This window comes from Pogoniulus pusillus, chromosome 1 (genome assembly GCF_015220805.1).
Source record: "Pogoniulus pusillus isolate bPogPus1 chromosome 1, bPogPus1.pri, whole genome shotgun sequence".
NCBI lineage: Eukaryota > Metazoa > Chordata > Aves > Piciformes > Lybiidae > Pogoniulus > Pogoniulus pusillus.
In genome coordinates, this window is record NC_087264.1 from 12809506 (window position 1) to 12824226 (window position 14721).

Sequence of the window (14721 nt, forward strand, 5' to 3'; positions counted from 1 at the left end):
CTGGTGGCAACAGAACCATAGAAGCATTCAAAGCATTTCTGCAATTCACCATACGTTTGACTAACAATAACAACTGACACCTTATTGTCCTGCTTTGCCAGCTGAAGGTGAGGACCATGCATTCCTAATGCGAGATATATCCCTTCAGAACAGACCATGTAAACCCTTGTAAACACTGATGTGGACAGCTTAGAAATGACAGAGCTACAGATTCTGCCAAGTTGGTCCTCATTTTGAGAGACAACCCAACCTCATTGCTGATTTCTTTTCTCTCCCTCCATTCTTGGGCTCACCTTTCTGCCTCAGCAGCTCCAGCATTACTCCAGGGATGATTTAGCCTCTTTCTGCCTTTATACCTCAATCTCTAGAGTACCTTAGGAGACAACTATACTCCTTTGCCACAGTCAGCTCCTCCCATTAAATCCATCTCCATTTCTCTGAATTCCTTTCACATGCAAACTTTTAGTCCAAATAAATGACACCTAAAAAAAAAAACCATAAGGAACTCAAAACTGCATCTTACAACTGGAAGTGGCTGATAATTTTGAGAGACACTGCACAAAACTATTCCTTTCTCTGTGAGCCAGCAAGTACATTAGGAAGAGAGGAGGTTTCTGAGAGGCTATTCAAGATAACTTTCAAAGGAGAATCCTGGATGTCCATTACAACTGTTCACTAAATCCTCACACCTGGAGCTCATTGGCAATTCTCCTCCCCACCTCCCCCAGAAATTTCACTCAGAAAGTGTGGTTTTGCTGCAGTTGAAATAATAACTGTTTTGTCTTCCAATATGATTCTTCAATCCTTTGTTCTCTTAAAATTAAATTTACTATCACAATTTGCTGTTTTAAATATATGTACATATATTTAAATGCACACACACACACATATATATATAAATATATGAGTCGAGGCAATCCCAAGCACAAATCCAGGCTGGGCAGTGACTGACTGGAGAGCAGCCCTGAGGAGAGGGACTTGGGGGTGCTGGTGGACAAGAAGCTCAACATGAGCCAGCAGTATGCACTTGCAGCCCGAAGGGCAAACCAGAGTCTGGGCTGCATCAGAAGAAGTATGGCCAGCAGGTTGAGGGAGGTGATTCTTCCCCTCTACTCTGCTCTGCTGAGACCCCACCTGGAGTACTGCATCCAATTCTGAAGCCCCTATTGCGAGAGGGATGTGGAGATGCTGGAGTGTGTCCAGAGAAGGGCCACAAGGATGCTCAGAGGGCTGCAGCACCTCTGCTATGAGGACAGACTGAAAGAGTTGGGGCTGCTCAGTCTGGAGAAGAGAAGGCTCCGAGGTGACCTTCTTGTGGCCTTCCAGTATCTGAAGGGGGGCTACAAAAAAGCTGGGGAGGGACTTTTTAGGCTCACAGGGAGTGACAGGACTAGGGGGAATGGAGCAAAGCTGGAGGTGGGGAAATTCAGCCTGGACATGAGGAGGATGTTCTTCACCATGAGAGTGGTGAGAGCCTGAAACGGGTTGCCCAGGGAGGTGGTTGAGGCCTCATCCCTGGAGATGTTTAATGGCAGGCTGGATGAGACTCTGGGCAGTCTGATCTATAGGGTAGGGTGTCCCTGACCATGGCAGGGGGGTTGGAACTAGATGATCCTTGTGATCCCTTCTGACTGGTTCTGTGATTGTATGACATACAAGTTTTACATTACTTTCTTCTTCTCTGAACACTGAAAAGCCTAAACCAAGTAAGAAGACAAGGAATACCAAAACAATGATTATTTGAAGTATTGCTAAAATTTCTCTGACATCATGCTTAAGTAGTAGGTAGTCCTTTTGCCTGAGAGACAGAATTGCCCCAGAAATGTTCATCTAATTGAAACTACACAAAAATTACAACAGATTTGAACACTTTCCTTAAAAGGAGAACTATACACAAGTATGGACAGATGGTAAGAAGCTGCCCTGCACCTGTCTGTGTATCTATCCATCTGCCTGTGTTGGCCTGCTTGGGTACCCAGAGATCTCTCTTTGAAGAAATGGCTTTCCAACCTCTCGCGCACCGCAGCAGACCTGCTTCCCCAGTGCCACCAGCTGACCCTTTCCCTTTCCTTCTCATTCCCTGCTCATGAACTGCCTCTCAGTTTCAAGATCATCAGCTGCCATTACACACCAGTATTTAACTAATCTATAACTGTATTTTGTTAACAAATAGGGAAGAACTAAAAACACAGGAAGTAATTATGGGCCAGATACATAGAGAACTATGAGCTACAGATCAGGCCTCTCAAATTGAAAGACCTTGCAAGTCTGTGACAATCTATAAGTGATCAATTCTTCCCGGTGTGGGTAAAGCATTTTGAACTTCTTTTGAACAAATGTGTTGTTAGTACCTTAATTATTGTGGCCAGGTAGAATATCTATTTCTGAATTGCTCTTGAGCTAATATCCTTTGCTCCAGTTAGATCTATTGGCATTATAATTTCCACATCCTGGGAATGGTTTTCTGTTTATAATGTCTTTCTTCCTGAGATTAAAGCCTAAATCAATCACAAACGTTGTTCCAGCGTAGATTCTTTAAACATGATGGGTCAAGAGGAGGCTCAGGGGTGACCTTATTGCTGTCTACAACTACCTGAAGGGTGGTTGTGGCCAGGAGGAGGTTGCTCTCTTCTCTCAGGTGGCCAGCACCAGAACGAGAGGACACAGCCTCAGGCTGCACCAGGGGAAATTTAGGCTTGAGGTGAGGAGAAAGTTCTTCACTGAGAGAGTCATTGGACACTGGAATGTGCTGCCCGGGGAGGTGGTGGAGTCGCCATCCCTGAGGCTGTTCAAGGCAGGATTGGACGTGGCACTTGGTGCCATGGTCTAGCCTTGAGCTCTGTGGTAAAGGGTTGGACTTGATGATCTGTGAGGTCTCTTCCAACCCTGATGATACTGTGATACTGTGAAAATGCAAATTTTTACTCTAAGATTTATTTCAGTGGGACAGTGGTAAGTGCTTGCATTAGTGAAAGTGAGCAATTGCTACAGGAGGATTATGGCTGTGCAGACAGAGCTAACTGCCTTGTACTGCTGATAGCCACAAACAAAGACAAAGCCAATATTCAGACTTCTAATACAGATGACTGACATTAGTTTTATCACAACATGACACTCCTGAAATCCATTGAATCAGCCTAGAGATGGAGTACTTCAACCCATATTTTGAATACTCTTCAACACGTGGAAAGTTCAGATTTCATCATCTATTTGGGCTTTCTATTAAAATCGAAGTCCAGACCTTGCTTTATACATTATTTATCTGTCTTCTTTTACTCATCTAACACTAAGTCTGTGCATGTTTTTTCATACGAACTGGAAAATAATTTGCCTAAATAGAGAAGATACCATAAAGAAAGAGCAACCTGCTTGACTACACAAAGAATAATTTCACACAAGCGCTGACACAGGGCCCTGACAAATTGAGTTTCAGCTTACACAGCTATTGATTAGAAGGTGATTTTATAAGCTGTGAAAACTGCACACAGAGGAAGCATGGACAGAAGCATCTCAGCTTTAAATGTGTGATGCTTCCACTGGCAGTCAGGGTCTGGGTCAACAAGAACTACATTCATTCTCTGTAAGCAATTCTGCTGCCATCTTTTTTTTCCTAATGACTCTGAAAATAATTAGAAAGCCCTCATAAATGATGTTTATAACACTTAAGTGTTGACAAACCTCAGAGTATTCAATAAATCTCTTAACAGGAAAATAGATCGTGAACAATGATCACCTACAATATGAATTACAGATTCTGTGCAAGTTAGCCTAATTCATGAGTATGCAGTGCTCCAGGGTCTGTTGCTGCATTTACATTTTTACCATGATCCTTTTTGGTCTTGAAATATAGATTAAAACTCCACAGCCAGATGATTAAATAAGTATGATAAAAACCCTACATGCCTGATCTCCATGTACTGAAAACAAATGCAGCACAGTTTTTACCCTAGATGAATATCCAGCTCTGAATTTCAGTGAGACCCTAAGACTTGTGAACTGAAGCTTCTATTCACACAAAAAGTAGATTTCCTGGAACATCAGTTCTGTGACTGATTTTTGCTTGGCAAGAAAACAAATGCAGCCATGTTTTGATAAGAATCAGAATCATAGAATCAATCAGGTTGCAAGAGAGGTCCAAGATCATCCAGTCCAACCTAGCACCCAGCCCTAGCCAGTCAATTACACCATGGCACTAAGTGCCTCAGCCAGGCTTTTCTTAAACACCTCCAGGGACAGGGACTCCACCACCTCCCTGGGTAGCCCATTCCAATGCCAATCACTCTCTCTGTGTAGAACTTCCTCCTAACATCCAGCTGATACCTCCCCCGGCACAACTTGAGACTGTGTCCCCTTGTTCTATTGCTGGTTGCCTGGGAGACAAGACCAACTCCCACCTGGCTACAGCCTCCCTTCAGGTAGTTGTAGACAGCAATGAGGTCCCCCCTGAGCCTCCTCTTCTCTGGGCTAAACAACCCCAGCTCCCTCAGCCTCTCCTCATAGGGTTTGTGTTCAAAAGATGTCAATACATTTAATAAATTCTTTGGGTGCACTTGGAAAGCAAAACAAAACAAAACCCACCAAATGTGGAGTTGTTTAGTAGGAAACATGATGGTGGACAGGAGACAGAGCCATAAAAATTCACTGGTCTCTGCCCAGTGTGTCATGCTAAAAAGCCCTAGATGGGAATTCAGAGAAATTGATTGTGCCTATCAGTATCTGGGCTGGCTGACTGCAAAAGCTGCTAAGAGCACTGTTACTGCCTGTGAAGGATTATGCAAAATTAATAATCTGTACTAATTTTTATATCCAGGTGATGATTGTTAATTACTATGAAAGATGATTATTAACATTAAAACTGGCCAGAAACTCATTCACAGGTTCAAAAAACACACAGGTTGGAAGTTTATACACACAGGGCACAGGCAAAACCAGAGCATTTATTTCTTTAAGGGGTAAATGCAAACATTATACTGGAAGGTATTATACAAGGGAGGTTATTCTTCCCCTGTACTCAGCACTGGTCAGACCACACCTTGAGCACTGTGTCCAGTTCTGGGCCCCTCAATTCAAGAGAGATGTTGAGGTGCTGGAACATGTCCAGAGAAGGGCAACAAAGCTGGTGAGGGGCCTGGACCACAAATCCTATGAGGAGAGGTTGAGGGAGCTGGGCCTGTTTAGCCTGGAGAAGAGGAGGCTCAAGGGTGATCTCATTGCTGTCTACAACTACCTGAAGGGGCATTGTAGCCAGGTGGGGGGTGGCCTCTTCTCCCAGGCAATCAGCAACAGAACAAGGGGACACAGTCTCAAGTTGTGCCAGGGGAGGTATAGGCTGGATGTTAGGAAGAAGTTCTTCACAGAGAGAGTGATTTCCCAATGGAATGGGCTGCCCAGGGAGGTGATGGAGGCACCGTCCCTGGGGGTCTTCAAGAAAAGCCTGGCTGAGGCACTTAGTGCCATGATCTAGTTGATTGGATAGGGCAGGGTGCTAGGTTGGACTGGATGATCTTGGAGGTCTCTTCCAACCTGTTTGATTCTATGATTCTAAGAGGCTTTTAAGTATTTACTCACAAAATTACAACTCTGGCAGTACCCAAAGCATGTGGAACTCTGTCTGATTGGCTGCTGAGACTTGATTTCTCCCAGGCTTCTGGGGAAAGGAGCCTTGTCCCCAGCTCCTCTGGACCATCTGTGTATCTCCAGGACTTGCAGTCTTAGCAGGAAGACTTTCAGGGGCAGGCAGGATGTCTTGAGGTGTATGCGGTCTCAGCACAGTGTCACGCTGGGGGCTATGCAGGCAACTGCATGCAGGCATTTGGAGCCTGTTCCTGGTAATCTCTCCAGGCAAATTCGGGATGCAAAATGAGGAGGCAGCAGCCTTGTGTTACCTGCTTATCCTTTTTATCAATATCCAGCCTGTGACTATTGAGGCATTGGACATGGATTAGCCAATTGGAATGGCACTTTGCCAGGCCTCACTGTATTAGGCAAAGCCAGGGCTTTTGCCCTCGCCTCCCAAGGCTGTTTCCCCAGCACAGAAGGAGGTGGGTACAGGGCAACATGTCTGGGCATGGATAAGCCCATGTTTACCCCATCAAGCCTACCATCACATTACCTAGCACAGGAATATTTTTTTAAACTCTTGGAGAACTGAGTAGAGTGAAGTAGAGTGAAGAAGCGATGTGTGTTTTCCAGCATCTTGTTTGTGCAGAGAGAATCCTTCTTCTCTAAATTATTCAGAACATAACTGCTAACCTATTTAAGTTTGAAAATAGGTCTACTGCAATCAGGAACCATGATTCTCAGCTGTTTGAACAGCTACACTCCAACTCTGGCATTCTCTAAAACAACTGCGCAGAACAGTACATGGAGATAACTATGTCCCGTGAACCATTCTGAGTGGTAAAACTTTCACAGTTCTAGGACCTTATGTCTGTCATGGAGACAGGGAATTAATGTAGCTGAGTCAGGAATTATAAAAGCTATAATTATTTTCCTGGAACCCTAACCCAAACTATATAAAAAAATTAGTTTAGTTTATTAACAGATTCAGTTTGCTCAGGAATTTCTTCCAAAAGGATACTGTAGATAAAATTAGATATTTAGGAAGTCAGGAAATGGAAAAGGTTAAGCTATAAATGCAGCTTTACCCCACTATCAATCAGGCTGAGCAGAAGATTAAGGGAATTGTATGTCTTACTCACGGAGGTGAGATAGGCATTCGACAATGATCCCTTGCTGGATTCCTCAGCAGGATCAGCCTTCTGACATTGCAGGCAATATCCAGTAATAGAGATCCAGGCTGCAGAAGCCCAAGGCAAGTGGCAGATCCACCAACCTTGGAAATGTCTCAAACACTTCTTCCCAAGTGGAATGGTTGTGGAAGGATGCTGCCTTCACAGCAGCAGGGGAGAGCCAAAACTGCTAGGGTCCCCCAGTCTGGGAGGCAGTCAGGAAGTTGGCTACTGATAGGGTCTGAGAGAGGGCAGTCCAAATGCCACCGATGACTCTCAAAGGACCCCAGGCTTGCCAAGCCTATAAATTTGCACAAAAGGGTGCAGAAGTGGAGAGAACCATCCAAAAACAGGGACAGGATAAAACCAAGAGCCATACACAAAGGTAGGAGCCATCCAAAAGCAGGGACGGTCCAGTCACAGCAGGAACCTGTCCTTCGCAGTGGCAGGGGACTCTCAAGATGGGAACTCTCAAGGTGGGAACCCTTGCTCTATTTATCCTTTTTCTAGACAGAGAGTCATTTACCATTTACACTGGGTGCAAAAACTCAGCCAACCACCAGCCTGATTCCAGCGTGGGCTTCCACACGCGTGAGCCCACGTACAGAATGTCACCCTTTGCTGCCCCTCTTCATGCTCACAGAGTGGGGGGAAGAAAGCAGTTTTTGTGTCTTCTTCTCCCTTTCAAACCCAAGGAGTGGGAGGGAGCATAAAGGAATTCAGGGTGCCCCTGGGCAATGCCAAAGAAATGTAGATCTTCTCCAAATATAGAAAAGCTTAATAAAGTTTAACTTTTTGGAAATGTGTAAAAATAATTCCAACTTCTGCAATCTTTCCAGTGTAATTTGAAGCATGACAGCTGCCCCATTAATGTCAAAGGGTTAATGATATTTCTTCAATAATTTATCAAGGTTAAAAATTTTCTCTGAACAAACAGCATCAGTGAAAACTATTTAGATACTTAATCTGCCTGGCAGCTTAAATGGTCTGTAGCATTTTGCAGTTTTAATTTATGATGCATTTTCCAGTGCCATCCCATTAGTCTAATTTTTAGGAGAATCAAAAAGTAATATAAAAATCACATGATCAGCAGTTTTATGCAAAGTGCTATTTTACCCTTAGCCATTGCCAAGGAAATAGCACTAAACTTAGAAGCAAATTCAGTGCTCCAGTATTTGGACCAGAAAGAATTACAGTATTAATAATCAGTCTTAAAGTGAAATAATATGCTTAGTTAAGGCAGTTCCTAAACCAGCTTATTTATTATGTATATTACAGAAATTCAATCTGAAACTGCCAGATGTAACTCATTGGGATTTCCCCTTTCACTGAGGAGTTTTGGGGTTCAGTTTTGATGTATTTGAAAGGCTACTAATCATGTAGCAAAGGCTACTATAGCACATTTTCAGCATCTAGATAGGAAACGATAAACCAGATTTCATCATCATATTTGAAAGCTGTTCAAAATTTCTGAGCTTTGGTTTTAACATTTTTAGCTCTTGCAAGCATGTGTGTACCTCATTAATCCCACATTCTGAATTTATGCCCACAGAATTTTTCAGATATTTACATGATTGAATTTTTTCCAGGTCTGGGACCTCAATAATATGTTTTGGACATTCAGTAATAAGCTTGAGATAATGTCTTGTACTTGCTTAAACAAGTAGATGAATGACTGATAAGTATTCCATGTTTCAGACACATTAAGATTGTCAATATCTAAATAAAAATATAAATCACTGGATAGGGCTGGGTGCTAGGTTGGACTGGATGATCTTGGAGGTCTCTTCCAACCTGGTTGATTCTATGAAATTCTATGAAATTCTATGAAATTTATGACTAACATATTAAAATGCTAATTTATTACTTTTCTGCCAGGAGGAGGTAACTGGCAGTCTATAAAGACATCCTGGGCTGCTTGAATTAAATGACACATTTGGTTTTTAATCCATCTGTCAAGACTTCACCAATGCTACACAGGAGTCTGCAGAATCTTTTTCTCTATACTGCATCACAGTATCACCAAGGGTGGAAGAGACCTCATAGATCACCAAGTCCAACCCTTTACCACAGAGATCAAGGCTAGACAATGGCACCAAGTGCCACGTCCAATCCTGCCTTGAACAGCCCCAGGGACAGCGACTCCACCACCTCCCCGGGCAGCCCATTCCAGTGTCCAATGACTCTCTCAAGTGAAGAACTTTCTCCTCACCTCCAGCCTAAATTTCCCCTGGCATAGCTTGAGGCTGTGTCCTCTCATTCTGGTGCTGGCCACCTGAGAGAAGAGAGCAACCTCCTCCTGGCCACAACCACCCCTCAGGTAGTTGTAGACAGCAATAAGGTCACCCCTGAGCCTCCTCTTCTCCAGGCTAAACAATCCCAGCTCCCTCAGCCTCTCCTTATAGGGCTGTGCTCAAGGCCTCTCACCAGCCTCGTCACCCTACTCTGGACACATTCAAGCATCTCAATGTCCTTCCTAAACTGGGGGGCCCAGAACTGAACACAGTACTCAAGGTGTGGTCTAAGCAGTGCAGAGTACAGGGGCAGAATGACCTGCCTGCATTAAGTGCCATTAATGTACTGGTTTTACAGATCCAATTACACAAAATTTAAAACATCCAAGCATGGTGCAGTCTTAAATTTCATGCTTATGCTATTTTTTCCCCAGAAAAATTACTTAAACCAGTATGACTGTAATGTAGTTCTACTGACCTAATATAAAAATACTCTCTCTAGAGGATCTCACTCTCATGTGGCAGATATGGGTACTTATGTGATGTGTGAGAAAGAAGATACCAGGTAGAGTAAGGATCATTAAAATATAAAAGGATTTGAATAAGGTATTGAAGTATCTGCCTTTATTGCAACATGTAGTGGACTATAGATAATTTACACTCAAAAATGGGCACTAGATATATTTCTCTGTTTATGGATATTTAACACATACAGAATCATAGAATCAGTCAGAGTTGGAAGGGAAAACAAGGATCATTTAATTCCAACCCACCTGCCACGCAGGGACACCCCCCTCTATGTCAGGCTGGCCAGAGCCTTATCCAGTCTGGCTTTAAACACTTCCAGGGATGGAGCCTCAACCACATCCCCAGGCAACACATTCCAGGGTCTTGCCACTCTCATGGTGAACAACTTCCTCCTCCCATCCAGTCTGAACCTACCCACCTACAGCTTTGCTCCATGCCCCCTAGTCCTATCACTCCCTGAGAGCCTAAAGAGTCCCTCCCCAGCTTTTCAGATACTGAAAGACCACAATAGCAAAGTTGTCTGGTCCTGACTGCTTCTGAAACCAATGAGAGCTGTGCTTTCAGCAGATCAACATGGTAATTTCATCTAAGATGTGGTCATTCCGAAATGGCAAATCTTGATTCCAGAGTCAATACAAATAAATAACTGAGGCTTATGATGTGTTCATCTACTATGACAGTAAGCATGATTTGAAAAAGAAAAAAAAATTTAATTCATGGGAAACAATTGGATTGCCAAAGAGTCTGAACACCTTACAGCAAATGAATACAAGCTGCACACTGAATGAGGCCAGTGTGGCCCCTCCCCCAGCTGGCCTGGGATATTCTGGGACACGAGTAGGAGGTCAGTGGGCAGAGATACCTTGCTTTTAGAAAACTCTGTTCCTGCACTCAACAGCAAAAAATACAAATATTGGCCAGCTGCTACTGACCTGAGGTCTGTCCATTCTGCTCACCCAATCCAGCTCACGCTACCGCCTCTGAAGTTTCACACAGGCACAGATGCTGAAACAAAGATGCCTAAGAAATGTTCACACTGGAGTTCCTAACAAGAGCATAAACACATTTTCCATCTTCATGAAAGTCATTCCAAGTTCATTTTTCAGAGTTGCTCCCTGGCTTTTAATAGCAGGAGCTCTAGATGCCATCATCTAGGATTGTACTGACACTGACATAATTCAACAGAAGGGTTCAAACCTTTGGCTCTGCTAAGCAGACTGCAGTCATTTTAGCTAATGGAATAATGGATAGCAATCTCAGGTTGTCATTCTCAGTCTGAATCAGTGCTAGAAAGGAATGGACATTTCACTAGCTTTTTTTTCCACAAATGTTTCTGACAGCAGAGAAGTGTAGATTCCCAGTTAATTTTAATGAACTTGATTGCTGCTCTCTTAAAAGCTTCAATCTTCCCTGCCAATCTCCCATTCTCCCCTTTTCTCTCCAAACTGACTTTTTTGCAGCCTTATGCATTAGCTATATCATGGTCCTCATTTTATAGTCCTCTCAGTTTTGATCTTTGCTCAGTAAACTTCACTGCAAGTCATCTACAGATCACATTTGAACTGCTGTTTTTGAAAGCTCTAAAAGCAGACTCAGTTTGGATGGAATTTCAGAACAAGTATAAAACAAACACCATACCAAGTTCCAGGTAGTTTGAAGACCTTGTTTTTGTTTTTCTCCACAGGAGGCAAATGTGATATTTTTCTTTGCCCTACAATTATCTATTTTTTTTCCAAGCCATTTAAACTATCCAGAATCACTGAAATATGATTTTGAATTATCTGTCCAAATGGATGAATGCCACAACAAAGCTTGAGGCAAGTGAAAAATGTTCTTGCTACAGAGAATATTTAGCACAGTTCCTTGAAATTTGCCACCAATCTTCGTGTTAACAGAAAAAGCAAAGAAAACATCAAGACAAGAACGAATACTTATGTGAATGTATTTACCCATCTAGAAAGTTCTGGACCCATCTTAGTAAATTTTTTTGTAAAATTTACTCAGACTAAAATTATTTCCATTCAATCATGAAGAGTCAAGTGCCATATTTAATTCCCTCCCTCCCTCCCTCCCTCCCTCCCTCCCTCCCTTCCTTCCTTCCTTCCTTCCTTCCTTCCTTCCTTCCTTCCTTCCTTCCTTCCCTCCTTCCGTTGTGGAGGGCCTGATAGACCCAAAATAGGCTTATACGTGTCCTGCCTTGCCTAGGCATGTTTTTCTGCTCCACCAGAGGGGCAAGCATGGGAACCAGACACAAATGAACCTGGAGCCACTGAGTCTGGGCTGCCCAGGGTCCTGTGGTGTAAGGTACACACACTTAGCTTGTGCCTGCCTAGTGCAAGGCCTGTGCTTTTCCCAAGTTAGGGAAAAGTGAGCCTGTGGCTTAGCCTAATATGGTAAGGTTTGGCTAACTGCCATCCTGATTGGCTATTCTGTGTCCAAAGGGCAATTAATCTCTGCCCACATAGATAAAAGGAGATATGCAGGTGAACAACCTGCCTTTGCTCCCCTGCTTTTCTGCTGTGCTCTGCTGTTGCCTGCTGCAATTGTCTACTGTGTTATTGCTTGCCTGGTGAACTCCACCGCCGCGAGTTACCAGGAGCAGACCCTGGATGCCACCACGTGATCAACCTGTGTGGTCAGCATGACTGAGACTGCACGATATCCTGCCTCTGCACCTGAAGATCCTGCTTAGCAGTCCTGCACATATATACAGATCGTCCAGAAGAAGCCAGGAGAAAAGGTCAGAGATTGTCTGTGTCCTTTCCCCAGAAGCCGGGGAGATTCAAGCCTCAATGTCTGACAAGACAGAGTCCACTGAAAGCATTTGGGCACTGTCTGGACTGTGGCTAGCCCCTGCAAGGGTAACTAATAATCTGTGAGTAAATGCTTAAATGTCTCTTTGTAATTCTCCATTGCTTTCTGCCATAGATCAGAGAGAGCTCCTTGGGCCCATCTACTGGGCAAGTGGTGTATTTAGTGCAAGCAGCATTTGACAGAGGGAATCACCTCTTCCAAGTTCAATTAACGTTTATATAGTTTGCTGGTTATTACTAGATCTAGATATTATCCATAGAATGTTTCCATGACTGTGTAAGAACTGAAATATTATTAAAATCAGTGGTTGGGGGTGGCAAGAGTTCTGAAGAGCAAAATTAATAAACAATATTAATTTTGGAAAAATATCATCTTGCATCAATTAATTTCCCCTCCCCAACACCTTCCTTCCCCCCTTTCCTCCTTTCCTTTTTTCCCTCTTTTCCTTGTTCTCTCTCTTTTTTTTTTTTTCTTTTTTTTTTTTTTTTGGGGGGGTGGTGGTTTTGGTTGTTTTCTTTTTTTTGTACTTAAGTTTAGAGAAGAAATTTGAAAATATCTTGATCATGGCAATGGCACTTGTGCCATTTTTATCACAGTATCATCAGGGTTGGAAGAGACCTCACAGATCATCAAGTCCAACCCTTAACCACAGAGCTCAAGGCTAGACCATGGCACCAAGTGCCACGTCCAACCTTGCCTACACCCAAAGAGTTATGTAAGTGTATTAGTTACTTTTATAAATGGTATAGCTATCAATTATAAGATAACACAAACATGCTTTCCATGCTTCTTTCATTGACCCTACATATAGCTCTGATAGATTTTGATTAAACCTATTTCAGTTCCCTTTTTTTTTTTTTTTCTACTGCTACTTTCCAGGTTGTAAAAGTCCCTGAACAGAAATGGTATCTTACTGCTTTGACTGGTACCTATGCAATTTTTAGGTGAGTGTGTTCATATTCCACTGTATCTCTGCACTTCAAGTTAACAAAGGTTATATAATTAGGCAAATAATAATAGAAAGACAGATTGCAAATCCCTTACTCACAGTGCTGAGCTATTATTCATGTGAGCTACTCCATGAAATCAGTCACCAACTGCATGACTCGTCTGAAAAAGTGAGCAGTTAGCTCCAATCTGGTCCATTATCATTATGTAATGTTTCACATTAGTTTAAATTGTTGTAATTCAGAGGTCACTTCAGTGCAGATGTCTCTTTAAATACGCTCTGTTGCAGAAAGAGATTAACTTCCAAACTGCAACATCCCAGCAGCAGATACTGCAGCAGCTAGCATGAGGGGACACATAGAGTATCTAATTAATTCTAAAGTTGACCTAAGTTTAATCATCGAGGTCACTGACTTCCAAACAGTTGAATGTAAGCTTCAGTCTTTCCAAGGGATCTGCAAACATGCAACAACTAGAAACGCAGCTAAGTGCCTCCAAATTACGTGTGGTGTATCATCAAGTTATACAGATGTTCTTTTCCAATCCATGTTCCCACATTCCTCGAGAGAAGATGGAATGCTGGATGGAAACATTCAGGCTGGTTTAGGACACAAGTTTAACAACAGTAGCTTAAATTATCCCTATCAGTCATACAGACAAATATGAACACTTTCCTCTCTCTGTCCATGGTGACATGCATTTCTGTCCTGTTCCAAGGCATCTATGGCCAGGCTACCAGCTATGGCCATCACCCTCATAGCCTTCTTTGCTATGTTTTTTCTATGGTCATTTCATAGTTGGGGCATTTTCATAGAATCAACCAGGTTGGAAGAGACCTCCAAGATCATCCAGTCCAACCTAGCACCCAGCCCTATCCAGTCAACTAGACCATGGCACTAAGTGCCTCAGCCAGTCTTTTCTTGAATACCTCCAGGGACGGTGACTCCACCACCTCCCTGGGCAGCCCATTCCAATGGCAAATCACTCTCTCCCTTCAGGTAGTTGTAGACAGCAATGAGGTCACCCCTGAGCCTCCTCTTCTCCAGGCTAAACAACCCCAGCTCCCTCAGCCTCTCCTCAAAGGGTTTGTGTTCCAGGCATCTCACCGGCTTTGTCACCCTTCTTTGGACACATTCCAGCACCTCAACATCTCATAAATACTGTTCCTCAAGTCTTTCAGATGGATCAATATTTTTACAAGTTTGAAAATGGAAAATAATTGTTTAAAAGTCAATTTATTTTCAAACAGGAAATTGCAGAGCTAATTAATCCAACAGGATGAATTGGCATTAAGAGGGATGCTTTCCACATGCTAAACTAGTCAGTCATTTCTCATAAGTGTTTGCTGGGAAATAAATATCTTGTATGTTACAGACTTTTGTGGAAAGAAGCAGATACTCAAACTAGAGTGAGCTTTTTCAAGAGGATCTTAATTTGCTGGATGGTTTTTGGGGCAGTGATGTGTC